Raw genomic sequence first — 14,473 nt, 5'->3', positions numbered from 1 at the left:
TGTCATGTTTGGGTGTTGCTTGTTTTCGTAATATTTGTAGATACATTTCTCTAGCACAGGGGTCCCCAACTGGCGGCACGCAGGTCAAATCTGACCCACCAGCAATATTATTTGGCCCCCCAAGTTAATTCTAAAAATGTTTTCAGAAAAACAAAATATAATAATAAAAAAATCTCGGACTCTAGATTCAAAAACTCCCAAATGCAACGTGCAAAGAAGGAAGTTACCCTACCTAAATTGTACTAAAGTTACATTTTCACTTCATTCATGAGGAGAGATAATGCAGGAGACGGTCAGCTAATAAAGCAGGCGGCGGACCATTTTGTGCTGCTGAAACGTAAAGCTGCAACCACAGCGCAATCAATAGGATGTGAACAGTGCCTGGTGCTGAAAATATAGCTAACTTGTTATGCAAGTGTTGCACACCAACAGATGGAGAAAGCCTACACCAGTCGAGCAATTCATTTCAACAATAATCTTCATTTTAATTTGACTTTACAAACAACAAGAGGGCTTAATTGGAGTCTATTTCTTTGGGGCCTAGACCTATATAAAATAAGTTAACTGGCTGAGGTAGGCTATGAGCCTTAACAGCCTTAACAGCCTAATAGAAGTGGCATTTTTTCTACTTACAATTGCAACTGGTCAAAAATGTAGCATCCTACATAAAACAATAATTGAAAGAAAAAAGGTGATGTCTGAATGTATGTATGTATGTATCGGGATAGTCTTCTCCTGTAACGGCTGAACAAACAGAACATACTGTCAGCTTAAGACCTAAATATCCCTGGATAAGTACTCACAATAATGTTAGTATTTACTAAATACGGTCATATAGGCCACTAAGTTACTTATTCAATTGGAAAAGTTGCATTTCCCCTTGGACACAATCTTGTGGATGTCGGGTTTGATTTTGATGTGCAGGCAGTCCTCGATTGACTTATGTGAAAGCCGGTTCCTGCGTTCATAGAGGAAAAAGAGTACTTGCAGGTGTAAGTCAAATCTAACATTGTTAGCACATAACATGCAAGTATCTTTATTGTGCTGTATTCCTCTGAGCATGCCACCCAAAACGCACACAAGGGCTATGCACTCCTGAGCGCATTCCTGATTTAGCTCGATGTCTGTAATTTAATCAACTCTGCTATGCTGCTATGGTGATCAGTGAGCTGAGATAAGGTGGGTCTTTACCTAGCAAAGACTTAAAGATGACCTGGAGCCAGTGGGATTGGCGACAAATATGAAGCGAGAGCCAGCCAACGAAAGCATACAGGTCGCAGTGGTGGGTAGTATATGGCGCTATGGTGACAAAACGGATGACATTGTGATAGACTACATCCAATTTGCCGAGTAGAGTGTTGGAGGCTATTTTGTAAATGACATCGCTGAAGTCAAGGATCGGTAGGATAGTCAGTTTTACGAGGGTATGTTTGGCAGCATGAGTGAAGGATGCCTTGTTGCGAAATTGGAAGCCGATTCTAGATTTAATTTTTGATTGGAGATGCTTCATGTGAGTCTGGAAGGAGAGTTTACAGTCTAACCAGACACCTAGGTATTTGTAGTTGTCCACATATTCTAAGTCAGAACCGTACATAGTAGTGATGCTAGACGGGCGGGCGGGCGGGTGCGGGCAGTGATCGGTTGAAGAGCATGCGTTTAGTTTTACTTGCATTTAAGAGCAGTTGGAATGAGTGTTGTATGGCATTGAAGCTCGTCTGGAGGTTTGTTAACGCAGTGTCCAACGAAGGGCCAGAAGTTCACAGAATGGTGTCGTCTGCGTAGAGGTGGATAACAGAATCACCAGCAGCAAGAGCAACATCATTGATGTATACAGAGAAAAGAGTCGGCCCGAGAATTGAACCCTGTGGCTCCCCCATAGAGACTGCCAGAGGTCTGTACAACAGGTCCTCCGATTTGACACACTGAACTCTGTCTGAGAAGTAGTTGGTGAACCAGGCGAGGCAGTCATTTGAGAAACCAAGGCTGTTGAGTCTGCTGATGAGAATGTGGTGATTGACAGAGTCGAAGGCCTTGGCCAGGTCGATGAAAACAGCTGCAAAGTATTGTCGTTTATCGATGGAGGTTATGATATTGTTTAGGACCTTGAGCGTGGCTGAGGTGCACTCCTGACCAGCTCGGGAAAAAACTGATTTCATAGCGGAGAAGGTACGGTGGGATTCGAAATGGTCGGTGATCTGTTTTTTATCTTGGCTTTCGAATTTGATTTAAACAACATACCTACCCCTTTGAAGATGCAACATATTTGTTATTGTGAAACAAACAAGAAATAAGACAAAAAAACTGAAAACTTGAGCGTACAAAGTCAATACTTTGTACAGCCACCTTTTGCAGCAATTACAGCTGCAAGTCTCTTGGGGTATGTCTCTATAAGCTTGGCACATCTAGCCACTGGGATTTTTGCCCTTTATTCAAGACAAAACTGCTCCAGCTCCTTCAAGTTGGATGGGTTCCACTGGTGTACAGCAATCTTTAAGTCATACCACATATTCTCAGTTGGATTGAGGTTTGGGCTTTGACTAGGCCATTCCAGAACATTTAAATGTTTCCCCATAAACCACTCGAGTGTTGCTTTAGCAGTATACTTAGGGTCATTGTCCTGCTGGAAGGTGAACCTCTGTCCCAGTCTCAAATCTCTGGAAGACTGAAACAGGTTTCCCGCAAGAATTTACCTGTATTTAGCACCATCCATCATTCCTTCAATTCTGACCAGTTTCCCAGTCCCTGCCGATGAAAAATATCCCCACTGCATGATGCTGCTTCGCTGTGGGGATGGTGTTCTTGGGGTGATGTGAGGTGTTGTGTTTGTGCCAGACATAGTGTTTTCCTTGATAGCCAAAAAGCTACATTTTAGTCACATCTGACCAGAGTGCCTTCTTCCATATGTTTGGGGAGTCTCCCACATGCCTATTGGCGAACACCAAACATGTTTGCTTATTTTTTTCTTTAAGCAATGGCTTTTTTCAGGCCACTTTTCTGTAAAGCCCAGCTCTGTGGAGTGTACGGCTTAAAGTGGTCCTATGGACAGATACTCCAATCTCCGCTGTGGAGCTTTGCAGCTCTTTCAGAGTTATCTTTGGTCTCTTTGTTGCCTCTCTGATTAATGCCCTCCATGCCTGGTCCGTAAGTTTTGGTGGGCGGCCCAGTCTTGGCAGGTTTGTTGTGGTGCCATATTCTTTCAAATTCTTAATAATGGATTTAATGGTGCTCTGTGGGATGTTCAAAGTTTCGGATATTTTTTATAACCCAAACCTGATCTGTACTTCTCCACAAGTTTGTCCCTGACCTGTTTGGAGAGCTCCTTGGTCTTCATGGTGTCGCTTGTTTGGTGGTTCCCCTTGCTTAGTGGTGTTGCAGACTCTGGGGCCTTTCAGAACAGGTGTATATATAGTGAGATCATGTGACAGATCACGTGACACTTAGATTGCACACAGGTGGACTTTATTTAACTAATTATGTGACTCCTGAAGTTGCACCCGATCTTATTTAGGGGCCTCATTTTCCATTTTCTTAGAATTCTTTTGAATAAGTAATTTTTTAAATTTCACTTTACCAATTTGGACTATTTGTGTATGTCTACTACATGAAATCCAAATATAAATCTATTTAAATTACAGATTTTAATGCAACAAAATAGGAGAAATGCCAAGGGGGTGAATACTTTTGCAAGGCACTGTATGTGGTAACTCATTCAAGACTGTTAGAAAAATTATTCCAGATGAAGCTGGTTGAGAGAATGCCAAGAGTGTGCCAAATTTTCATCAAGTCAAAGTGTGGCTACTTTGAGAATTCTCAAATATAAAATATATTTTGATTTGTTAAACACTTTTTTGGTTACTACCTGATTCCATATTTGTTATTTCGCAGTTTTGATGTCTTCACTATTATTCTACAATGTAGAAAATAGTTAAAATAAAATAAAAACCTTGAATGAGTAGGTGTGTCCAAACTTTTGACTGGTACTCTATGTGGACACCCCTTCAAATGAGTGGATTCGGCTATTTCAGCCACACCCGTTGCTGACAGGTGTATAAAATCGACCACAGAGCCATGAACACTCCATAGACAAATATTGGCAGTAGAATGGCCCCCGTCATAGGATGCAACCTTTCCAACAAGTCAGTTCATAACATTTCTGCCCTGCCCCTGGTCAACTTTTAGTGCTGTTATTGTGAAGTGGAAATGGTTGGGAGAAAGAACGGCTCAGCTGCAAAGTGGTAGGCCATACAAGCTCACAGAACGGGACCACCGAGTGCCGAAGCGTGTAAAAATCGACTCTGTCCTCTGTTGCAACACTCACTACCGCCTCTGGAAGCAACATCTGCACAACAAACTGTTTGTCGGGAGCTTTATGAAATGGGATTCCATGGGCAAGCCTAAGATCACCATGCGCAATACCAAGCATCGGCTGAAGTGGTGTAAAGCTCGCCGCCATTGGACTCTGGAGCAGTGGAAATGCCTTATCTGGAGTGATGAATCACGTTTCACCATTGGGCAGTCCGACGAACAAATCTGGGTTTGGTGGATGCCCGGAGAATGCTACCTGCCCGAATGCATTGTGCAAACTGTAAGGTTTGGTGGAGGGTCTAGGGCTGCTTTTCATGGTTCGGGCTAGGCCCCTTAGTTCTAGTGAAGGGAAATCTTAACACTACAGCATACGATGACATTCTAGACGATTCTGTGCTTCCAGCTTTTGTGGCAACAGCTTGGGGAAGGCCCTTTCCTGTTTCAGCATGACAATGCCCCCGTGCTCAAAGCGAGGTCCATAAAGAAATGATTTGTCGCGATCAGTGTGGAAGAACTTGACAAGCCTGCACAGAGCCCTGACCTTAACCCCATTGAACACCTTTGGGATGACTTGGAATGCCGACTACAGGCCAGGCCTAATCCCCCAATATCAGTACCAAACTTCAATATTGCTCTTGTGGCTGAATGGAGTCCCCACAGCAATGTTCCAAAATCCAGTGGAAATCCTTCCCAGAAGAGTGGAGGCTGTTATAGCAGCAAAGGGGGGACCAACTCCATATTAATGCCCATGATTTTGGAATGAGATATTCGACAAGCAGGTGTCAACGTACTTTTGGCCATGTAGTGTATCATTTTGATATCATGCATGGTCAGTCCTTGAATCCATAACTCTGTTCATGAATTTGAGAGTGGTTTAATATATCCAGCCCCATCCCTCAGCTCAGGGGTGTGGAGTGCACTTTGTTATTGTTCCTACTGCTGATTGCCCCTTTAAGCAAGAGATGTCTTTTGCATGGGCTGCGTCTCCACCGCTTCGAACACGTTGGTTGTTTTGCTCTAGGTTGGTTGTTTTGCTCTAGGTTGGTTGTTTTGCTCTAGGATGGTTGTTTTGCTCTAGGTTGGTTGTTTTGCTCTAGGATGGTTGTTTTGCTCTAGGTTGGTTGTTTTGCTCTAGGTTGGTTGTTTTGCTCTAGGTTGGTTGTTTTGCTCTAGGTTGGTTGTTTTGCTCTAGGTTGGTTGTTTTGCTCTAGGTTGGTTGTTTTGCTCTAGGATGGTTGTTTTGCTCTAGGATGGTTGTTTTGCTCTAGGTTGGTTGTTTTGCTCTAGGTTGGTTGTTTTTCTCTACGTTGGTTGTTTTGCTCTAGGATGCCATAAAGCCTCATAAGACTCGTCTGAAAGTAACCTGGTACCAGTTAAGAAAATGAATGGAAGTACATTGCATTCGGAAAGTATTCAGACCACTTGACGTTTTCCACATTTTGCTACATTACAGCCTTATTCTAAAATGGATTAAATAAATAAACATCCTCATCAATCTACACACAATACCCCATATTGACAAAGTGAAAACAGTTTTAAGAAATGTTTGCAAATTGATTAAAAATAAAACCGAAATACCTTATTTACATAAGTATTAAGATCCTTTGCCATGAGACTCGAAAATGAGCTCAGGTACATCCTGTTTCAAAAATGTCCTGTTTGTTTTTTGACTATCTGGTCACGCCTCCAATGGAGGGGCCTCTGCACACAAGCCTACAGGAAATGATTCAGGCCAGCGCCATAGACAAAGAATACAGGGAAGAAACCACGATTTAGGCTACCTACCTTTAGGCTGCTATAGCCCACATATATATTACGTTTGTCATTCTATCGTTTTCATGGAATTTTAGTGGTAATTAAGCCTAAATACATGTAACAAATATATAAACACAACATGTAAAGTGTTTGTCCCATGTTTCATGAGATTAAATACAAAATCCCCGAAAATGTTCCATACGCAGAAAAAGTGCATTGCTCTCAAATTTTGTGAACAAATTAGTTTACATCCTTGTTAGTGAGCATTTATTCTTTGCCAAGATATTACATCCACCTGACAGGTGTGGCATATCAAGAAGCGGATTAAACAGCATGATCATTACACAGGTGCACCTTGTGCTGGGGACACTAAAAGACCGCTCTAAATAGGCAGTTTTGTCACACATCACAATGCCACAGATGTCTGAAGTTTTGAGGGAGCGTGCAATTGGCATGCTGACTGCAGGAAAGTCCACCAGATCTGTTGCCAGGGAATTCATGTTTATTTATCTAACACAGACTGCCTCCAACATCAATTTAGAGAAATTGGCAGTACGTCCAACCGGCCTCACAACCACAGAGCATGTGTAACCAAGCCTCCATATATGCCAATTCCCTCGAGTGTAAAGTTAATCAATCATCTTATAATTCTGCATGTTGTCGACTAATGGCTCGATTCAATCCGTAATGCTGAAGTTCTGCGTTACAGCATGATTTGAATTTAAAGGCAATGTTCCCGTGTTCGTGGAGACTACATTCACGGCAAATGCTGCATGTGCCCGCTCAACCACAAATTACCTTTACATTTCAAGTGCGCTATAGCACTGACGTTCTGCAAAACAAATGTATACCAATACAAAATGGAAAATATAGGCATTGTCGTTACCTTTGTCTGTTTGAAGACGGTTCTACCTTTTCACAGCCGAATCTGCAAAGGAACGCATGATATCACAGTTACATTATCTGTAAAACTTCAGAGAATCAATTACTTTTAACTGAAATAAGGATAATCTAAAGGTACAACCTTTGTATTGCATGCATTTTCTGGTTAATAATTGTAGGTTGTTATTTTATTACCTGTCTTGGTTCCTGTAATGCAATGGCTGACCCTGGATGATGTGTCCTTTTATAGTCAAATTTGAGTTAGCCACCCACATTCAAACCGGTTCAGGTTGATGTTTTTTCCCCATGTCTAGTTACTCTCTGTGCATCACTCTGTGCATCAGTCGGTTCCCAAGGTAAACTGGATGAACTGGACAGATTAGATGCCAGTGATGATTAACATGTCATTGTTAACTTAAGTTACATTTCACTGTAAATGAAACCGAGTTGGATGGTTGTAAATGGTGCTTTGTTTCTTTTTCCTGTAAACTGTGCAGCAGTATCACAGTAAATGTAAACTGTGCAGCAGTATCACAGTAAATGTAGACTGTAGCAGTATCACAGTAAATGTAGACTGTGCAGCAGTATCACAGGCAATGTAGACTGTAGCAGTATCACAGTAAATGTAGACTGTAGCAGTATCACAGGAAATGTAGACTGTGCAGCAGTATCACAGTAAATGTAGACTGTGCAGCAGTATCACAGTAAATGTAGACTGTAGCAGTATCACAGTAAATGTAGACTGTGCAGCAGTATCACAGGCAATGTAGACTGTAGCAGTATCACGGTAAATGTAGACTGTAGCAGTATCACAGGAAATGTAAACTGTGCAGCAGTATCACAGTAAATGTAGACTGTAGCAGTATCACAGTAAATGTAGACTGTGCAGCAGTATCACAGGCAATGTAGACTGTAGCAGTATCACAGTAAATGTAGACTGTAGCAGTATCACAGTAAATGTAGACTGTGCAGCAGTATCACAGGAAATGTAGACTGTAGCAGTATCACAGTAAATGCATAAAGGTATACATGTATTTCTAACGAAAATATGAAAGTTTCTAAACTTTAGACATAGCAGTGGGTTAGCCATCTAATATGACTAAATATGTTTTACATATTATTTTGTGGCAGATGTACATGTTCCAGGAAATAGTGTGACAGAAAGAACACTGCAGTACGTGCCAAGTTCGCATTCCCAACCCACCTCTCTTCATCGTCACATCACTTCCACATAAGTGGAAACTTCTAAATCATAGTCATTATGATGTAATAGGAATGTTAAGAGCACATTTTAACATTATGGGCAAGAATTGTAGTACTCATCATTGTATTCTCTACCAGAACGTTTGTTGGCCTTCTTTGATGTCATATAGGTTGATACATTGCTATGTTTTCATTTATAAAGCCTTTTTACAAAAAGTCCCACTAGGCTACTAACCTCCTTGCTAAACTTTAGACATAGGAGTTACCACAGGGATGTCTAACTCTGGAAATTCCTTTGGTCTCTCATGAGTTAGCTTGGTAAATCAGCTATTCGTTTTCTTGAACCATATTTGTGGAACAATCTTCAAAATGTTCTTACATTTGATGTTTTGGTGCCTCTGGGAAATTCAGAAAGCTGATTGAGGACCTTATTATTGATGAATGTGTTTGTTTTGTATTTACATTTTGATGTGTGTATTTTCTATACTTGATGTAATTCAGGGCTCAGCTCTAAAAGAGACCTTGGTCTCAGTATGACTCGCTGACAAAATAAAGGTTAAATAAAACATGTATATATATATAAAAAAATGCCCTAATGAATGACTAAATATCAGTTGAAATAGAGTAGTTATGGTCTACCCTGGCCCTTATGAATGAGTGAATATCAGTTGAAATACAGTAATGAATGAGTGAATATCCATTGGAATACAGCAGGTACATTCCAAGAGCAGACAATACACTGTGATATTTCTAAGGTTATTGCATTTATTCATAATCAATGGGGGGGGGGGGTCTACTAAGCTAACATATGGAATTGTTTTTAAGACGGTCATACTAAGGATCATTTAGCTATTTGATTTGGAATTTTAAGCCCCTTTAAGGTGTCAAAAAATATATATATTTGATGACACATTGAATTTGGCATTAATGCTGTTACCCAATAGAAACACATTGAATAACAGATTGAAGAAAATATAGAGGGAGTTTGTTCTGAAGTTTCTATCCTATATCTGAGAGATATAAGAAAGATCAGGAAACTATTTAAATTATACTTCCATTCATGTTTTTTACTGATATTGGGGACCTTCAGACGAGTCTCGTGAGGCTTGTGCGCATCCTAGAGCAAACACCATGGTCTCAGCTTTCCACAGAGGGGTCATATTAGTGTGTGGCCCAAACCGTTAGTGTGCTACAGATGTTTCGTGAGATGCGGAAGGGCGATATTGGTGGATATGGTGGATTGAGACGTAGGCCATGAAAAAAAAACATATCTCTGATTTTGATGGGGATTTTTTTTATTATGTTAACTACATTTCTGCAGGGCAACTTTGACTGTACATTTTAGTCAATTATTACGATTTCCTTGGGTCTTTACTCCCAAAGTTGTTGACTGGTTTTGTGCTTGCCAGTTAGCTAGCTGTCCATCTGGTTGAGGCCTCCAGCGCAGTTGAAGGTAAGACACACCCTGCTTCAGAAATTCTACACGCAGCTAGATGAAAGCACAAGCATTTCGATTTTATTACTCTCTTTATTACTCTCTTTCGCACAAATGTTCATAAACAAAGACACATTCTATTTATCTCTTTCTCTCTCCCTCCCCCCTTCCCTCTCCCTCTCTCTCACCTGCTGTAGGAGCTGGTCACCGACCACCTGGTCTGTCAGATCAGCATCTGATTGGATCTTCATCTTCACCTTCATCTTCACCACCGTTCTCTTTGACTTGGAGGCTGTAAATACCCCCAAAAATAAGAGAGAAAAGTGGGGGGAGAGATATAAAAGGGGGTGGGGTAGAGAGAGAGGGGGTGCGGTGTAAAAGAGAGTGAAAGGGGGTGGGAGAGAGAGAGGGGGGGAGAGCGAGAGAGAGAGAGAGAATGGGATGGGGGAGAGAGCAAGGACGTGATTATTGTACAGAGAGAGATGGGGTGGGAGGACAGAGAGAGATGTGGGGTGGGGGGACAGAGAGAGAGGGGTAGGGAGAGAAAGTGGGGGTGGGGAGAGGGGGTGGGGGACACAGAGAAGGGGAGTGGGGGGACAGAGAGAGAGGTGGGGTGGGGGGCAGAGAGAGAGGTGGGGTGGGGGGACAGAGAGAGAGGAGTAGGGTGAGAAAGTGGGGGTGGGGAGAGGAGGTGGGGGACACAGAGAAGGGGAGTGGGGGGACAGAGAGAAGGGTGTGAGAGAGATATCATTGTAAATGCAACTCATATTTATGTTTACATATCTTCCCTTTTTTACTTTAACTATTTGTACGTCGTTACAACACTGTGTAAAGACATAATATGATATTTTAAATGTCTTTATTCTTTTCAATCTTTTGTGAGTGTAATGTTTTCTGTTAATTTTTTATTGTCCATTTCACTTGTCTTTATTATCTATTTCACTTGTCTTTATTATCTATTTCACTTGTCTTTATTATCTAATTCACTTGTCTTTATTATCTATTTCACTTGTCTTTATTATCTATTTCACTTGTCTTTATTATCTATTTCGCTTGTCTTTATTATCTATTTCACTTGTCTTTATTATCTATTTCACTTGCTTTGGCAATGTTAACATGTTTCCCATGCCAAAAAAGACCTTCAATTGAAATTCAATTGAATTGAGAGAGACAGCGAGAGAGGGAATGAGGAAGCTCTACAATGTACCATAGAGAATACAGTCATTGTCAGGGTTGTGTGCGGAGAATGTTTGGAGTCAAACGCAGGACACAGGTCTGAGCGAAACCACAGAGTTTTTACTCAAAATATATGCACAATTCCACAAATGGAAAAGAAACAGATACGTACACGTATCAAATACAACACCTAACGCACAAACAATCACGGACAAACATAAATGAAAGACAGAGGGTTAAATAGGGAACATGATGAGGGGAATTGAAACCAGGTGTGTAAAATACAGACAAAACAAAACGAAACTGAAAAATGGATCGATGGTGACTAGAAAGCCGGTGACGTCGACCGCCGAACACCACCCGAACAAGGAGAAGGGCCGACTTCGGCGGAAGTCGTGACAGTCATTGTGTTAAATATATAACCACTGAATAGCTACAGAAGCATAGATCAAGACCAATGTATCCAAACACCTTCAAGACAGGACATAAAAATTTACTGATGTCTATGTGTCACCTGGGGTTGTTGATGCCGTTGTTCTCCAGTGAGTTACCGATGCGGATCTCAGCACCATAAGGACAGCATTGTCCTCTGTTGGTGATGGTGACAGCTGTATAGATCCAGCAGGTCCACTCTCCACCAGGGGTTGGTGTTAAATGCAGTGCTGCAGTGCTGTAATGCAGCGGTTTCCATGATGACTTTGCTTGGACTACACCATAAATCCCAAAGGGAAGACTGAGCAGCCACTCCTCTCAACGCAAAGTTGTCTGTTTGAGTGACAGAGACAGATTTAATAGACAGGTGTATTCATTAGTGCACACTGTAGTAATATGTTTTGCAACTGAAACCGTTTGGCAGGTTAGTTTAGTCACTCCCCATTTCGGACATTTTGTTCCTTTTGATTTCTTATTGAATACACCTCAGATATACACATCCCCATCAAAGTTCCATCTAAACTGCGAGCGTACACTTCACTCAACTTTCTAGAGCAGCGGTCACCTACCGGACGATCGCGACCGACTGGTCAATCTCCAAGGCATTACTAGTCGATCACTAAACATTTATGTAAAAACCCAACGATAAAGCCTTGTGCTCCTATTTTGATTTATTCGTCATGGGCTGTTGGCGGCAGGTGCACCCGATTCAGCTGCCTTACGCACCGGGTAGACTAACTGTTGCTATTTTCAACCATTGCATGTGCCTGAAGGTACTAACTCTGCTTTCCCGGCGGGCCCAGAGAGCAAATCAAGTGCACTCTAAGGTCAACCGCTGGCCAATCCGATGGCTCAGATGACCTTGTCTGCAGTCACATAGGAGGCATAAAATAAATCTACAGCAAAGTTGATACTGTGAGATTTCAAAACGTTGAAATCCACGACTAGAGAGAAACTGTCAATGAATACAGCAAAGTGTCACGTTCCTGACCTTATTTCCTTTGTTTAGTCTTGTTTAGTTGGTCAGGATGTGAGCTGGGTGGGTAGTCTATGTTATGTGTTTCTGTGTTGGGTTCAATGTGTTGCCTGATATGGTTCTCAATCAGGTGCAGGTGTTTTACGTTTCCTCTGATTGAGAACCATATTAAGGTAGGCTGTTCTCACTGTTTGTTTGTGGGTGATTGTTCCTGTGTCAGTGTTTGTGCCACACGGGACTGTTTTCGTTCGTTCGTTCGTTCGTTTGTTTGTTCACGTCGTTTTTTTGTTTTAGTATTTTGTCAAGTGTGTTTTTCGTCTTCGTTGCTTTATTAAAAGATATGTATTCAACCCACGCTGCGTTATGGTCCGATCCATGCTCCTCTTCAGACGAGGAGGAAGACGAGCGTGACAGAATCAACCACCAACCATGGACCAAGCAGCGTGGTAACGGGCAGCAACAGCAGCAGCAGCAGCGGCAGAAATCTCAGGACTCCTGGACATGGGAGGAGATTTTAAACGGAGAAGGACCCTGGGCACAGGCTGGGGAATATCGCCGCCCCAAAGCTGAGCTGGAGGGAGCGAAAGCTGAGCGGCGGCGATATGAGGAGGCAGCACGGCAGCGCGACAGGTACGAGAGGCAGCCCCATCATTTTTTTGGGGGGGGGGAGGCTAAAGAGGAGTGTGGCTAAGCCAGGTAGCAGACCTGAGCTCACTCCTCGCGCTTATCATAAGCAGCGCGTTACTGGTCAGGCACCATGTTATGCGGTTAAGCGCACGGTGTCGCCAGTGCGTGCCCATATCCCGGTGCGCTATAGGGCAGCCCCCCGAAAGTGTCATGTGAGTGTGGGCATCCAGCCAGGGCGTATTGTGCCTGCTCAGCGCGTCTGGTCTCCGGTACGCAGTTTCGGTCCAGGGTATCCTGCGCCGGCTCTGCGTGCTGTGTCTCCGGGGCGCTGGGAGGGTGCAGTGCGTCCTATGCCTACGTTCCGCTCGTACCGGGCAAATGTGGGAGTGGAGCCTAAGGGAGAGGTGCGCGTAGTAGGCACTAGATCTCCAGTGCTCACCCACAGCCCGGTTCAACCTGTGCCTTCACTCTGGAGGGTCCGGGCTGGAGTAGTATTCCAGCCTGGGGGAGTGGTGCCAAGGCTGCGCACCAGAGCTCCAGTGCTCCCCCACAGCCCGGTCCTTCAGGTGCCTCTTAACACCAAGCCTCCTGTAGGTCTCTCCAGCCTGGTGGGTCCTGTGGCAGCCCCACGCACCAGGCTGTCTCTCCGTCTCCTTCCTACAGGTGTGCCCGTCTGCCCAGCATCACCTGCACTGCCCGTCTGCCCAGCACCGCCTGCACTGCCCGTCTGCCCAGCGCCGCCTGCACTGCCCGTCTGCCCAACGCCGTCTGAGCTGTCCGTCTGTCCAGCGCCGTCTGAGCTGCCCGTCTGTCCTGAGCCTTCAAAGCCGCCCGTCTGTCCTGAGCCTTCAAAGCCGCCCGTCTGTCAGGAGCCTTCAGAGCCGTCCGTCAGTCAGGAGCCGCTAGAGCAGTCCGTCAGTCAGGAGCCGCTAGAGCCGCCCGCCAGACAGGAGCCGCCAGAGCCGTCTTCACCATCCATCACAGCCATGGGTCTGTGTTTTGGCAATCTTCACCGTTGAATCAGCTTTGCAATTGCTTTGGCTGTGATACATTGATGATGTCACATGTTTAAAGTCCCACTCATCAGAACATGTTTGAAAGTCCATTCTGGAGAAGGTGGGGCCACTATCAGAAACAACAGTGTGGGCAACGCCATGTCTGCTGAACTGCTTTTTGCAGCATTCAATGATGTGGTGTCAGTCAGCTCGTCGAGCTCTCAGTAGTCCGAGTAATAATCAAGTAATACTTGACTCCATTGTCTTAGGTGAGATGTTGACATCACTGGTGTGATCCACCTGTTCCAGGTCAGTTGTGGCTAGACCCATAGCCTAGACCGTGGCTGGTGTTTGCATTTGTCTGTGCTCTGTGGTTGATTGAGCTGTTCTGGACAGGAAGTCAGCTACATGTAGTTTGCATTGTAGTTTACATTTGCATTGTTTGCATTGCACGCAGAGTTGGTATCTTTGTAGGCTTAGCAACATTCTCTGCAGTCGCTTGGGTGCTGTGAGTAGGGATTTCTTGAAGATTGTCTCAAGCGGTTTGTTTTCGCTGTGTATTGTGATGAACTCTCTGACAGATACTGATCAAACTTGTCACATGCAAAATCAATGGAGAGACATTCTTTCTCAATCTGTGCATATCCTTGTTCTGTCTGAGTCAATGTTTTGGAGGCAAATGCAACA

General features: G+C 43.6%; 1 long non-coding RNA gene across 1 annotated transcript; it reads right to left on the bottom strand.

The window, feature by feature from the left end:
* Window positions 1–9,535: 9,535 nt before the first annotated feature.
* On the bottom strand, window positions 9,536–11,393 carry LOC120030589. Its single transcript, XR_005473653.1, has 3 exons — window positions 11,271–11,393; window positions 9,769–9,872; window positions 9,536–9,634 (listed from the first exon to the last, which is right to left on the bottom strand). It is a non-coding gene; the product is annotated as an uncharacterized LOC120030589 (long non-coding RNA).
* Window positions 11,394–14,473: the final 3,080 nt, after the last annotated feature.

Source organism: Salvelinus namaycush, chromosome 36 (assembly GCF_016432855.1).
Source record: "Salvelinus namaycush isolate Seneca chromosome 36, SaNama_1.0, whole genome shotgun sequence".
Lineage (NCBI taxonomy): Eukaryota > Metazoa > Chordata > Actinopteri > Salmoniformes > Salmonidae > Salvelinus > Salvelinus namaycush.
Note: the sequence above shows the minus strand (reverse complement) of the source record. Positions and strands in the feature narration are given on the sequence as shown.